General features: G+C 39.9%; 1 pseudogene; it reads left to right on the forward strand.

Moving 5' to 3' along the window:
• The first annotated feature begins 4,713 nt into the window (after positions 1 to 4,713).
• Positions 4,714 to 6,780, forward strand: LOC133899404 (protein MULTIPOLAR SPINDLE 1-like; annotated as a pseudogene).
• Positions 6,781 to 13,757: the final 6,977 nt, after the last annotated feature.

The raw sequence follows: 13,757 nt of genomic DNA on the forward strand, positions 1-13,757 counted from the left end.
AGTTGACGTTTCAATTACTTGAAGTGTAGTTTCAACGGTTTAATTGTGCAGATTTCGACAGCGAGGATGAGATGCAGTAGTTTCGACTGTTCTTTGTGCAGATTTCAACAGTGAGGATGAGATGCAGCAGCTTAGTTTGTTGACTGATTTCCTGGTGGAGCTGTCAGACGGTATTTTTGCCAAAGTAAAATTCCATCATTTGCAGGTAGCTAGTATCACCTATTTCATGTTTCAGAAGTTGGATTTGCTTGTACATAGGGAAGCTGGCTCCTCATTTTTAACATTTTCTCACCAAGCAATAGACTTTATTTTTTTAGGTTACAATTATGTTATTTACGCGGTTAATGAATCTGACCAATAATCTAAGTTGTGCGTTATGTTTTGTGCATCCGCTTCTGAATAAAGTGTGTCTACTAAATGTCTAAATTTATCACCGAAGTGCGTAGTGCTCTGTCTCTGAGGTTGCGGAAGCATATTAGTACTCAATTGTGATCGACACTGACATGCCTGCACTTGTGATACTGATGTAAAAGAAATTACTGCTGTAAATATTTCTTTTTTCAACACTGTTGCTTTCATCTATTATATCAGTAATTGTCTCACAAAAGAAGTCTTCTCTTTCGCTCTCAAAGATCTAAAAATTATCACATTAATCAGAGAAAAAAAAGCAAAATATCCCGATACATATGTATAAATTACCTACCGCTGTTATTACGAAAAACAAACACACCCAAAATACCCCTAGGAATTAAAAGAGATAAATTCCAATATTAACATGTCATTCAAATTTGTAGAGGGAAGTGATTATATGACTAAAAGTGATTCTCTAGTGAGTTTTTAAGATAAATTTTATGGAGAAAACGATTTTTTGGGGAAAATAAATCAATGAAAGTTATTTTTTCAGTTCTCAACATCTAATATCATTTTAGTAATCACTCTTATAAAATCACTTTAAGAGCCGAAAACTATAAATTACCGTTTGATAGGGTTTCTACTGATTCTATTTTAAAAACTAGTTTGAAGCTTTACCAAACAGGAGAGTCCCTCACTTAGAAAGCAAAGTAGAGCTATATTAGAAAACAGATTAACCTAATTAAAAATAAGCAAAACAGAGCTATATTACGAGTCGGGTGACCCAGATATGACCCATTTTTTATATCATATCGAGCCGTCCATCGTGCCTCACATACAGGTCCAACACGGCACGTTGCTCGTGTCAGTCTGGCCAGGTGCTCGTGCCGGGCCAACATGTCCTTTTTGATGAAATTAAAGGACGGTTCGCCCAAATCGTGATGCGGTTCTTGGGATAGCCCAATCCAATGGAGTGGAGCTCAATCTGACAATCTGGGAGAGGGGAGGACACCAATCCGGAGTAGAAAAGCTCGATTTGGCCTTGGAAGAGTTCGACCCTGCGTGTTGAGAAGATCAACATATCATCTCGCTGGTGAGCTCGGAGAAAGAAGAGAACAATGAAATTAAAGATTGCGAACAGACATGGCTGCGACAACGGGCAAAGCTTGCCTATGCGCCAAGGAAAACCTTCGCTCACTCTTTGGAAGGGAAAAACCTTTGCGCACGCTGACGGGCTTACCGGGCATTGGGCAAAGCTAGGATTTTGGTGACTACCACGAAAAACCTTGCCGAGCTAGCTAAGTGAAGCAAACTTCTGCCAAGGAACCAAACACACATAAAGATCTATTGAAGATTGGCGAGAGGCAATGTAACTGCTGATGCATCCGATTGTTTGCCGCCTTATTTGCCAGCCTTCTTTCTCAATACGGCATGAGTCCTGAGTTGGAGAACACGAAGAAAATGATTATGTGGGGTTGATGATCCTAACACTCCGATCAAGCAAACAAGCAATCAAAGGATGCAACAATGTTGGACTCACAAATAAGAAACAACTGACTTGATCCAAGACTTGACTCTTGGGATTTTCGCGTCCACAACACAAAGAACATGTCAGTTTGCTATGTATCGGTAGCCCTGGCCTCTCAAATTAATATTCATTTGAAAAACTTATGGTATAACCTTCTCTCTCCATACCGCGGTAAATGTATAAACATTTTGTTATTCGAAAGCGGGTACCCCATTTCCATTATCAGAATAACAGAATCATCCACCCACTAAACAGAGTTTACAACTTTAGACACGGAGCAAGAGGATAAAAGATCACCCTGAAGGGATGAAAGTAACATCAACAGCGTGACAAGAAACATACAAAATAAATGTTAGACCATCACTAACAGATCAGAGCATAACCAAAAGTATCTAGATAACCATAACAACGACAGAAGCATTCATAGCCTATTTGTTTCAACTGTAAATTATGAAAAATAAATTGTAGATTTTAGATTGTAAGAAGTTAGATGGTAAAAACTGAATTGTACAATCTGCAGAATCTGGTGGAGAACCTGTATTGCTAAATTGTTATAATCTAGGGGCTGCTTTGTTACAATATGGATTGTGATGAGAGTCTGTTTATTTTAACTTGCAAATTATGAATTACAATCCATAATCTTTAGCTGAAACAAATAGGGCCTCAATCACTCTTCCTCCTCCTCATTCTCCTGGTCATTGGCGAGCTGATCATCGCCTTGCAGAAGCAAAAGGTGACCACCAGGGGGGCTTGGGGCGGCTGATGCTGAGCCAACATCTGAGATATAGATTACAGCAAGTTGTGGGCAGCATAGATCAAATCCTTCTTGCTTATATCTTTGAGAAGATCTGCCCAAAGAATTAGTGAGGAGCAAGCACAAAAAATGATATCACTAGGATGACAGATTAGTTTTTTTCTCAAAACATGCATTATTCTTGGCTTTCCAAATAGCCTAACATATGGCTGCAAAACCCATTGTAAAAGAAGTTTATCAATACTCACCAAAGATTCAATCCTGATATAGTATTGAGATATGGAACTAAGGAATAGTTCTAGTACCTAACTAGTTAGCCAGTAAATCCAGGACTGCCTTAGCAATAGGGCAAAGAAAGAAAAGCTGTATGTAGCTCTCAGGTTGAGTACAGAAGTAACAGGTTCCATCACATGTCCATCTCCTCTTAATCATGTTATCTTTAGTATGAACAGCATTTTGTTCAAGAAGCCAAGGAATATTTTTATCTTTTTAGGGATTTTATCCTTCCAAATATATTTATAAGGCTGGTTAGGGGTATCTCTCATCAATCATTTGTATATAGATTTGATAGTGAATTTCTCACTACAATTCAAATACCAGATCACTAAATCCTCATCATTTGACATCTGATACTGGTAGATTCAGCTTAGGATCAACTTCCACTGGTCATGAAGATCACAAGTTAACCATCTCCTAAAAGAGATATGCTATTGATTCAAGGCAACCTCATAGATTGAAGAATTTTTATTCAAGCAAATACTATACAGAATTAGGAAGAAGTTATAAGCATATATGCTTCAAAAAGTTTATGGCTATACATTTTAATATAACTTACGAAAGTAGATATATTTAAGGTAAGCTTCTAAAAGGTTATAAATAAATGCCAACATATTTGTAGATGCCATAGTCGAAATTGGATACTTATGATTTGGCCAAGCATTATCTTGCCAAAGTTTGGTAGCAAACCAAATGTTTGTCGAATATAGTCAACGTTACCAAATTTAAGGAAGCTAAGCATTGGCAAACATTAGTAGGAAACAAATCAGCCCAGCTTTACTAATTTGGTATCACTGTTTGCTTAGCCTTTATGAATTCAAGCCAAAACTCCGTCTCCTAATCAAACCATATATTTGGTTATTGTATGCAACACGTCAAAGTAAAGGTTTTCGGAAAATTATCTTTGTTGACTTCACTAGATTAAAATATATTTAAGATACGTAGCATAAGCAGAGTCCTTATCCAAGTTGAATAGGTAAAAATGTGAACATTTCTTTAATATAGAGGCGCTGATGTCGCAATTTGTACACCACATATTCTCTTCATACGTTGCAATGCAGCAGCTACCGCTTCTATTCCTCTACATCTGAACGCCTTATTTTCTGGGCCGGTTCAGATAATTACGCTGTCGATTTATTTGAATAGCATGCACTTTCATTATAACTTCAACTACAAATGTTTTGACACATGTTGTAAAAACTATAACTTTTAGTGCTCATATAAAAAACTATAACTATTTTAACACATGTTAAAAAAACTATAACTTCTAGTGTTCATTTCAAAAAAATATAACTATTTTAATACATATTGCAAAAAATACAACTTTCTCATAGTGGATCCACCTGCCATCATCTGGCAACAAGTGAATTTATAACTAATCCTTTTATTATATGTCATAGAGGATGACAGGTGAGCCTACGGTGAGAAAGTGTAGTTTTTGTAACATATGTCAAAATAGTTGTAGGTTTTGAAATGGACACAAGAAGTTGTAGTTTTCTGTAACATATGTTAAAATATTTATAGGTTTTTGAAATTTACTTTATAATCAAATAACACTCCTAGAGTAATTTGGACCAAAATAGAAAACACACACATATAATGATTACGAAGATTTAGTTATTAGTTTGCTATCGTACATAACTCATTACATGATTTTAGTTAAGAGTTAAACGAGTATCTTAAGATTTATTGGACAAGCTAAGGTAGAAAAATATAGTGGCACGCTGAAATCCAAAGTCTGACCATATGAAACTTGGAGTGCGAAAAAGGAAAATTTAGTAGACTATAAAATTTGTTAAGAAAAATGAAGGCTAAAGTGAAGATCGTTCTACAAGGGAGGTAATTTGATTTTGAATACAAACATATTCACTTTAGCATCTAGCCGCGCATTTGCACAGACATCGCGCTAGTTTTATATTATTTGAAGGAAAATGGTAGCTGATGTACATTCCATTGCGCTGCACTATCATTATTTGCTCCATTAATTTATTTAGTTATTTCCATGGCATTGTCATATTATTCTCAAGCATGCATGGTGAAATGTTAGGAATGATCTTGTAGTATATAATAGATCCATGTAATACTCTAAGTAGTTGCCACTGTAGTTGCTACTTCAACCAGGAATTCAGGGTAGAATGGACATCCAGAAGCACTATGCATACTGATGTTGCTTATGATTAGCATTGTTTTGACAAGGCAAAACAAGAATATGAAGTTCAACGGATCCAGGGACTATGCAACTCAATGGTTTAATTTTCTGCAGTTATTTATATTGCAGATATTGATACTGATATTGAATCCTCAATGGATCTTGTGCATTCTTTTGCAGTTGGAATATGACTTATGAAGTTACTTCCAAGCTTAGCTTTCTGTTTTCTTACGTTTAGACTATGCAATTCAATGGTTTGATTTTCTGCAGTTATTTATATTGCAGATATTGATACTGATATTGAACCCCCAATGGATCTTGTGCATTCTCTTGTAGTTGGAATATGACTTATGAAGTTACTTCCAAGCTTAGCTTTCTGTTTTCTTACGTTTGGTTGCTATTTTACCCTGCCTTACCTTTCTGTCTTCTTAGAAATTACACTACCATAAAAGAATTCCAAAAATGAACCGCCATGCAAGATTATCAATACTTACACGATGAAAATTTCTATTCATATTATGTGTTCAATCTATAGTTGATTGAGACAGCCATGGTAATCAATTGGTAACTGATTTGCCTTCCAGCTTCATTGAAGAACACTATCATCAGATAGGGAAACAGAGCTAGTTGAGGAGATAATCAATAGTTCAGTGACGCGTTTGATGAAAAAGATGTGCACCGTTCCTGAAATATCTAGTACTACGGATTCAGGTGATATTTACTTGATATATTCCTAACACACTTAGTATATTATGCATATATATATTCTTTCAGAGCGGCACGTGCAATGTGATGACGCGATGCAACGAGTTACAAGAAACTGTGCCTTCAGTTGCAGCATTGCTTATGTTTGTTGGAAAATGGACTTTACTTGACTTTCAATATACTTGATTTGGGTTTTGGGAACCCGTTCTTTTGTCAATTTTTTTTCAAATATCACGATATTTTTCTGTGGCAACAAGCCTAGGCCCTTTGATCATTCAGTTGCAGAATGTACCTCATTGAAAAGATGAAGAGTGTTGAACTCTGAATTTGACACGCATGCATGTTTGCTTCTAATATCACTAATAGCATATTGATTTGTGTTCTTCCATTCTGCTCAATATTTTGCAGGATCAGTTGACTGCTCAGATGCCCAATTCTCTGTGCAACAGTTATTTCGTAAGTTAGGAAATGAGGAAGGTCATTGGTCAGCGGATAATCCTTGCAGTTTGTCAGAGGGTCTCAAATATATCAGAAATATTACTTACCATTGATCCGCTTGATGATGCTTTCCCTGATATGCATACCATCCTATTCATCATGTAAGCTGACCTTCAATTCGTTCAGATTTAGATAGCAATAGAAGAGTGTTGATTTCATAACGTAAGACGATCATAATTGTCCAGTGAATCCATTTCTCAATTCAGAAGAAATAGAAGAGTTTTGATTTCATAACGTAAGTATGATTTGCAAGTACTGGCAAACATGAACGGGCTGTATGTGGTGTACATTGATCGAATGGTTTGAAGGCTGGCAAAGGGAGGTGGCTCCTGCTGCGCATCAGGGGAAGCTGGACCTGGAAATCTTTTCCAAACTCTGTGCTGAGAACCCCCGGCCTCTGACTCTCCTATGTATTTACAGACAAGTCTTGTGGATGACATTTATAATGAACTGTTTAGTGATGCCTTGTTTTCTTGTTAACAACTCACACCCGCCTGCTGCATATTGATTTCAGGTTGATTAGCTTCAGAAAGCTGGTACAGCTAGCAGGTGTTCTTCACTCCACTGGATGACTGGGAACCAATACAGTCAGAAGTATGTTTTATTATATCCATCTTGTGTGAATGAGTAGTTAGTGAAACCAATTTGCTCTAATCAAATTTATACTGTGATTGATTTACTTAGACTCCAACAGATTTAGTGCTTGGGTTCAAATTGGGTCTTACTTGGTCGAGCTTCCGCTTTTATCCCTGTGATTAGTTGTCGGTCACAATGGTCACTACCAATTAATTTGACGACTTCATCTTTCAGGTTAGTTATTTCAGCGGCTCAGTGTGCAGCACATTGTTGTTGATGGGTGCCCTGAGCTATACAAACAGGTATTGACAAAGTCTGTTTTTGTATGCAACATTGATCCTTGAAAGAATCCATGATCTTCACTCATCAAGTGATGTGGTTGACGATTATAGATAGAGAACTGTGCAAAGTTCAGTTTTATAGGCCCAAGTCTAAACTGAAGAACCAACCATGCATGTACTAGGAGAAACACCAGAAATATTTCAAAAAGAAATGCCCAAAGTTAAAGGTTGATATGAATATTAATTTGTTAACGAATTGGTTCAAGTCAACACTGCCCAAAATTGAGTGTGAAACATGATAAGTGCAGTATGAGTAGCATGGAGCTCAAGGGTAGTTGTTTCATCATGTGTAATATCATCATTTCCTGGTTATAACTATGTCGTGCGACGAACCAATATGCTCCCTATTAGTTGCAAGCTTGTTTATAATCTGCAATCAGCACTTCCATTCCCATTGAGCTCTTGCGAAAAATACAGAGCAATTAGACTTTTTTTCAGCTTGACTGGTGGCTATTGGCAAAGATGCCAAATTGCCAAGCCTTGAGGTACAGTCAATGGAGGACCGCTTCTAGTTGGGCATGCAGCGCAAGGACCGAGAGATGGGAGGGCTAGAACCACAGCCTATGCTCGGAGAAGTAAACTTTATAGGAACTATCTATTAAAATCTTCGTAAGATACTCATCCAGCTACATATTATCAGATTTAACAGTTAAACTAAAAAAAATGAAATACGTATCATCACAGTAAAAAAAGTTTTTTATAGGATTAGATGATATACGAATTCGTAGATGCATCAGCGAATCAGCCTTTTTTATTTTTATTTTTTTATAGTTGCATCTTTGCATTAGGTCCTTGCGCTGCACACTAAGGCCTCGTTTGGTTGAAAAAATGTTTCAGATTCTCTGGTGATTCTCTAGAATCCCTACCAAATGCATCAAAACGTGAAATGTTTCACCTTAAATCACCTAAAATGTTTCTCATTTTTAACACTATGAGGAGAATCACCCAAAATATTGTTTCACCTGTTTTGAGAATCACTCAGGTCATTTTTCTTCAAAAATTCGAATCTAGAATCTCTGCCAAACGTTTTCAAAAAATTAAGAGTGATTCAACAGAGAAACGTTTTCAGAAAGAACCTGAAATCGAAACATTTCTGAAAGAATATGAAACCCAACCAACCAAGCACTAAGCCTTTGCATAACGAACCTGACCTACTGAAAATTGTTTGAAAGATCATCGAGAAAGGCACGCACTGTCTTGTCTAAATGATTGATCAGCAGCTCTCTGTCCCTCCAAGCACGCGCCGTCTATCTGAGAACCAAACACGCTAGGAGAGCGAGCTTCAGACTGGGTGAAAAATAAATAGTAAATATTTGTATTATCTAATATTTGTGTTTAATTAAACGTAAATGTGATAAAACAGATACGAATATGGATATATCTGAATTCATTTCCCATATATAAATATGGATATATCTAAATCTGTTTTTGCGGAAATGGATATAGATAATATTCGTATCTGAATATGTAGAAATATTTTTATAAAATACAATATGAGTAACATAAAGTTCTATTTTTTTATCTGATTCTCTTACTTAATTCTTTCTCTTACTTATTATTTATTATTTGGTATTGTACCATATATATTGTACGATAAATTTGGCCCTTTTATCTCTCATACAACAGTCCAAAATCATTTAAAATCATGATATTGTATGAAAAGTGTCTCTTTGCCTTAAGGTTGAGGATCATTCCACTAAAAATGAACTTCCTTATATTGAATTGTCATTATGCTCGTATCAAATAAATTTATTATTTCATAATTTATCGTTAAAGTTGTAGGATATTCGTATAGAACTGAATCTAGTATGTATTCGGATGCGCATTCGTATTCGAATAATCCGATTCCTATTCGCATTTGAGGATATTCGGATGCGAATTCGTATTCGAATAATCCGATTCATATTCGCATTCGAGGATGTTCGGATTCGTATTCGTGATAAAATATATATAGTAATGTGAAAAGTGGACTATTCGATTTGTATCTCATTCGTTTCCACCTCTACTTCTGGCTCTTGTTTGGTTCAACTTATGTTGGCTTTTGCTACTTAGAAACAGAAAGTTGAACCAAACAGAATGTTTTGTTAATTGTTTCTGAGAAGCAAAAGCTATCATTGGCTCTATTTGGCACAACTAAAACTTAAGGACTTTTGCTGAAAAATAGTTTTTGCTGAAAGCTGTTTATGGCTTTTGGTTGTTATATTTTACGAGAAATTGTTAGTTTCTCAGCATATCAAAAGTTAGAAAAGTCATTCTTAATCAGCTTATCAACTTTTATAAGCCAATTTTTAAAAAGTCAACAATAAATCAACATGTTTGTTTCAGCTTTTGGCTTGTGTGAAGTAGAAGCCAGCAACAAGCTGAAACAGACAGGATCATTATTACTAGAAACTAGAAGCTGGTCTAGAGTAGCTTTGAGAGATGATGTTCCGAGAGATATTATATAAATTATATATTTTATCTGCATCAAAATCTAATTCAAAAATAGCTTTTCAACCACAGCTTTTAAAAATAATTTTTTAAAGAACATCAACTTAACCAAACATACCTTAGAATCGGAGGCTTCTACTCCTGATCCTAGTGACACCGGCCTGACCTACTACTACTACACTATTAGAAACAGAAGAACACTTGCTTGATCTAGTAGTAGAAGCACAACACTTTGGTAGCAGCCTTTTTTCAACGCAAGAATTTTAGAATTCTGTCTTGAGTGAACCTTCCGTTTCATGAGGCGGTATGCCGATTCCCTCTCCCTCCCTTTCCTCGTCGACCACACTGAGGAGATTTCCAACCAATCCTAATGATAAATCGTCTGTTTCTCTTCCCAAATCCCCCTAAATCCTCTTCCTTTCTTTATCCTGGATCTATTTCCCCAAATCTAGCTCAATCACTTCGCCTCCTTTTCCTGGTTCTGGTGGTTTTATTCGCCTCCATGGAAATTTCTAACGACGAAGCTGATTCGCCACCGCCCCCTAATCCCTTAGTTCCCCATCCCATAAATTAAATCAATCTCGTGCATCTATATTGGGGCTTCTTCCTCTTCCAAAGAAGCATGGAGATTGGAGAGTTGGTTCCGTTCCAGATCTGGCGGAATCCATGAGAACAATGAATTTGACTCCACCGCGCCATCTTTAGCTGATAGAAGCACCACTCCGTCAGACGCCAATGCAAGAAATGGGCCACAACCTTCTACTCAAGGTAGCAGATCCTCTTGGATTGGTTCGTACAATCCCTCTGTAGGCGGTGAGGACGGACCTTGCAAGAGCTTGGAGAAACAACTACTATGGTATTTCTCAAGTTCAAACGAATCTCTTCATGGCGCACTTTAAGGATCAGAGAAGCATGCAGCTTGTTTGGTCTCAACAACCATGGAATGTGAGTAGAGAAACATTGCTAGTGGAGTGGGTTGACCTGAGGAAACCGATGACAGCATACAAGTTTGAATTTCTATATGTCATAGTGAAGTTCTTTGGAATACCAACTGCTCTCATATCTCTAAAATTGCTTTAAAGGATGCTCAAAGAAATTGGACAGGCCTCAGATCTGGACAGAGGCCATGCTATTTAGAGATGAAGAAAGTATCACAGCTAGAGTCAAAATCAAGGTGACCAAAAAAGCTACATATAGAGTTCTGCTAAGAGTTCCATCATGAGAGGTGCTAACAATTTATGTCCACTATAAGAAAATCACAAAAATCAGGGCGGAGCCTGAAGCAAAGACCCTACCTTTTGTCATATATGGCCCGTGGATGACTAGAGTTTCAGAGATTCCTCTTGAAGCTAGACAGATTCCTGAATATCAACATAGCACAAATTTACTTCAGTAGTTTCAGAAGCACTTTGCACAAAGCTCATCTTTTTTTAGCACCTTTGTGTGGGAACAATCAAGCAGTGAAACTTGGTGAGCCCATTCCTATGCAAGGGATTGAGCCAAATACTTTAGTTCATACAAAACAATGATCTTGTGAACACAAAAGAACTGGGTATAAGCAAGCAATCAATAGCTGAACAGAAAGGAAAAGAAAAAATGCAAAATGAGATGATGAAAGGAATACTGGCTGATGATCAGGACAAGCAGTTAGAACTCACCACCTGGGGACCCACATCAACATATCATCAACACCCATAGCATCACTCAATAGCTTATGCTTCAGGCTGCAACCCACAACTCATATAACCCTCAGCTTGCTACCACAGCTCCCCCTCCCAACATAACTCCAGTCTGCTCTACCATGGCATCCTCGTCTCCTCAGCCTCCTTTGCCTCGAAATCCCAAGACCAGATGAGCCAGCGCAAGACATATATACCAATACAATCATCATTTGAGTCCCCACCCAAGCAGCAGCATAAACCCTGCAACCCAACCCACCCTGCAACCCAACCCACCCGACGCCCCCTCCACAGTCCGATGACCATGGGGATCGTATCTTGCCGCCATCCTCCGCCTCCCCCTTCCATTCCACCTCCACCTCTTCTTGCCCCCTGTGTGCTATCTAGGTGGATCAACTCAGAGCTGCGACTACCGTTGTCCTCCATTCTCAAAGCGTAGGATAGGAGCACCCCCACCAAGAAGATTCAAGACCTTTGCTGGTAGAGATGGTGCGAACGGGGGTGCTGCTCTGGTACCTCACCCTATTGCTAGCCTCAGGAGGGGCAGATCCCCTTCATCGGCTTCCTCAGCGCACCAGGACTCTGATTCGGCTTTCTCCCCCTTCCCAGCAGCACAACGCCGTGATGGCGATCAGGGTCAGCCTCGTGCTCGGCGGAGTGGCTGGGACCTACGGCCACTCACCAGTGATGAAGGCCATGGCGTTGTTGATTGGAGTTCTGCTACAAATAGCTGTCGAGCTTCCCTTGGCAGAGATGAAGATTATGCTTCGAGAGGCTCATCTCTCATGGTTGCTGGTTTCAGTGATTGCCATGCTGAGCAAAGTTTTTTCCAAGCCTCTAATGTTGGAGGCAACCAGGAGACCCATCACAATCAATACTACAATCATGGGGAATTTCATGGTTAAGCTCTTTATCCACCTGCATCACCTACTAAAAGTGTTACTCATGAGGCTCAGGTGCCAGCCACAAAGGCGCCATGGGTGCCATGAGTTTTCTCAGTTGGAACCGTCGAGGTTCGGGTGGGAGTCTCAGCAGTTCTAAGATGCAGCATCTCACCCAGCTGATAAACTCCACGAATGCTCAGGTAATTTTCATCTGTGAAACGCGTAAGAGTAAATTTTGAATGCTCGGTTAATTAATACTTTTCCTGTGAATGATTGCTTTATAGTTCCGGTTCAAGGGAATTCTGAGGGCCTTTGGCTGATGTGGAGGGATGATATAGATCTTTTGGTTCTTCACTCTAGTCAGAACTTTATCTTAGCTTCTTGTACATATAGGCATGATGCCCTGCACTTTAATCTTGCTTGTTTTTATGGTGATCCTCATTATAAAAACAACGCTAATATCTGGCTTCAAGTGTCTCATTTTGTGTTGTCAGAGCCAAATACTCCTGTTTTTTGCATGGGGGACTTCAACAACATCATGAATGTAAATGAGATGTGTGGTTCTAAGAATGAGAATGTGATTCGCATGAATGAATTCTGCTCTTTTGTCAAGCAATGTGGTTTTTTTGACATGAGTTACAACGGTCTGGCTTATACTTCATGTAATAAAAGATTCAGTTATGCTCCTTGTCGGTGAATCAGGAATCAGGGGCCGGGCCAGCAATACGCCACGTGGTGCCCTCCCGCAGGGTCATCTTCGCGAGGTATAAAAGACTAAGTCCCGGGAGAGGGCGCTCGGGGCCACAGTCAGAGGTCCCCAAGTACCCGGGTTCCCCTATGATCTGCGAAGACTAAGTGATCGGGAAGAAAGTGCTCGGGGAGGTGAACAGTGACCCCCAAGCACCCAAGTCCCCCGACAACCAGGAGAACCGAGTGCCGGGAAGGGTGTGCCCGGGGCTGCGAGCAGTGGCCCCCCGGGCACCTGAGTACCCCGAGGACCCAAGGAAGGTAGTTCTGGGAGAGAGTGCTCGGGGCTGCGAGTAGCGGCCCCCGAGCACTCGGTTCCCCGAGGATCTGTACAATCAAGCCCGGGAGAGAGTGCTTGGGCCGTGAACAATGGCTCTCGAGCACTCGATTCCCCGAGGACCAAGAAAGGATGTTTTCGGGAGAGAGTGCCCGGGAAAGTGAACAGTGACCCCCGAGCACTCGGTTCCCCGATGACCCAGGAAGCCCCCGTTAGTGGGCCCCACATGGGTCCAGCGATGAGGTGTCAGCCAGTTAAAGGCCCGATGCCGCATTTAAGAGCACGCGTGGCCTGTCACCTCCAACTGCTCCCGCCACGCACGGTGTCAGTCCCTGCCATCTTCCGGCAGAAGGGCATGGTGACATTTAATGCACAGGTCCCATCCCGTGCCATCTGGCGCGCCTCAGGATAGCATCGTGAGGCCCGAGGTGTTCCGTCTGCCGCGCTGCTATGGCAGGCGAACAAGACCGGGCGGGCACGCTGGGCCGCTCTGCGGCTGCCCGGTGGGCCCTCTCCACAGCGCCCGTTGCCAGCGCCATCATGACGACTGAAGATCGGGCGC

This window comes from Phragmites australis, chromosome 18 (assembly GCF_958298935.1).
Source record: "Phragmites australis chromosome 18, lpPhrAust1.1, whole genome shotgun sequence".
In the NCBI taxonomy this organism is placed as follows: Eukaryota; Viridiplantae; Streptophyta; class Magnoliopsida; order Poales; family Poaceae; genus Phragmites; species Phragmites australis.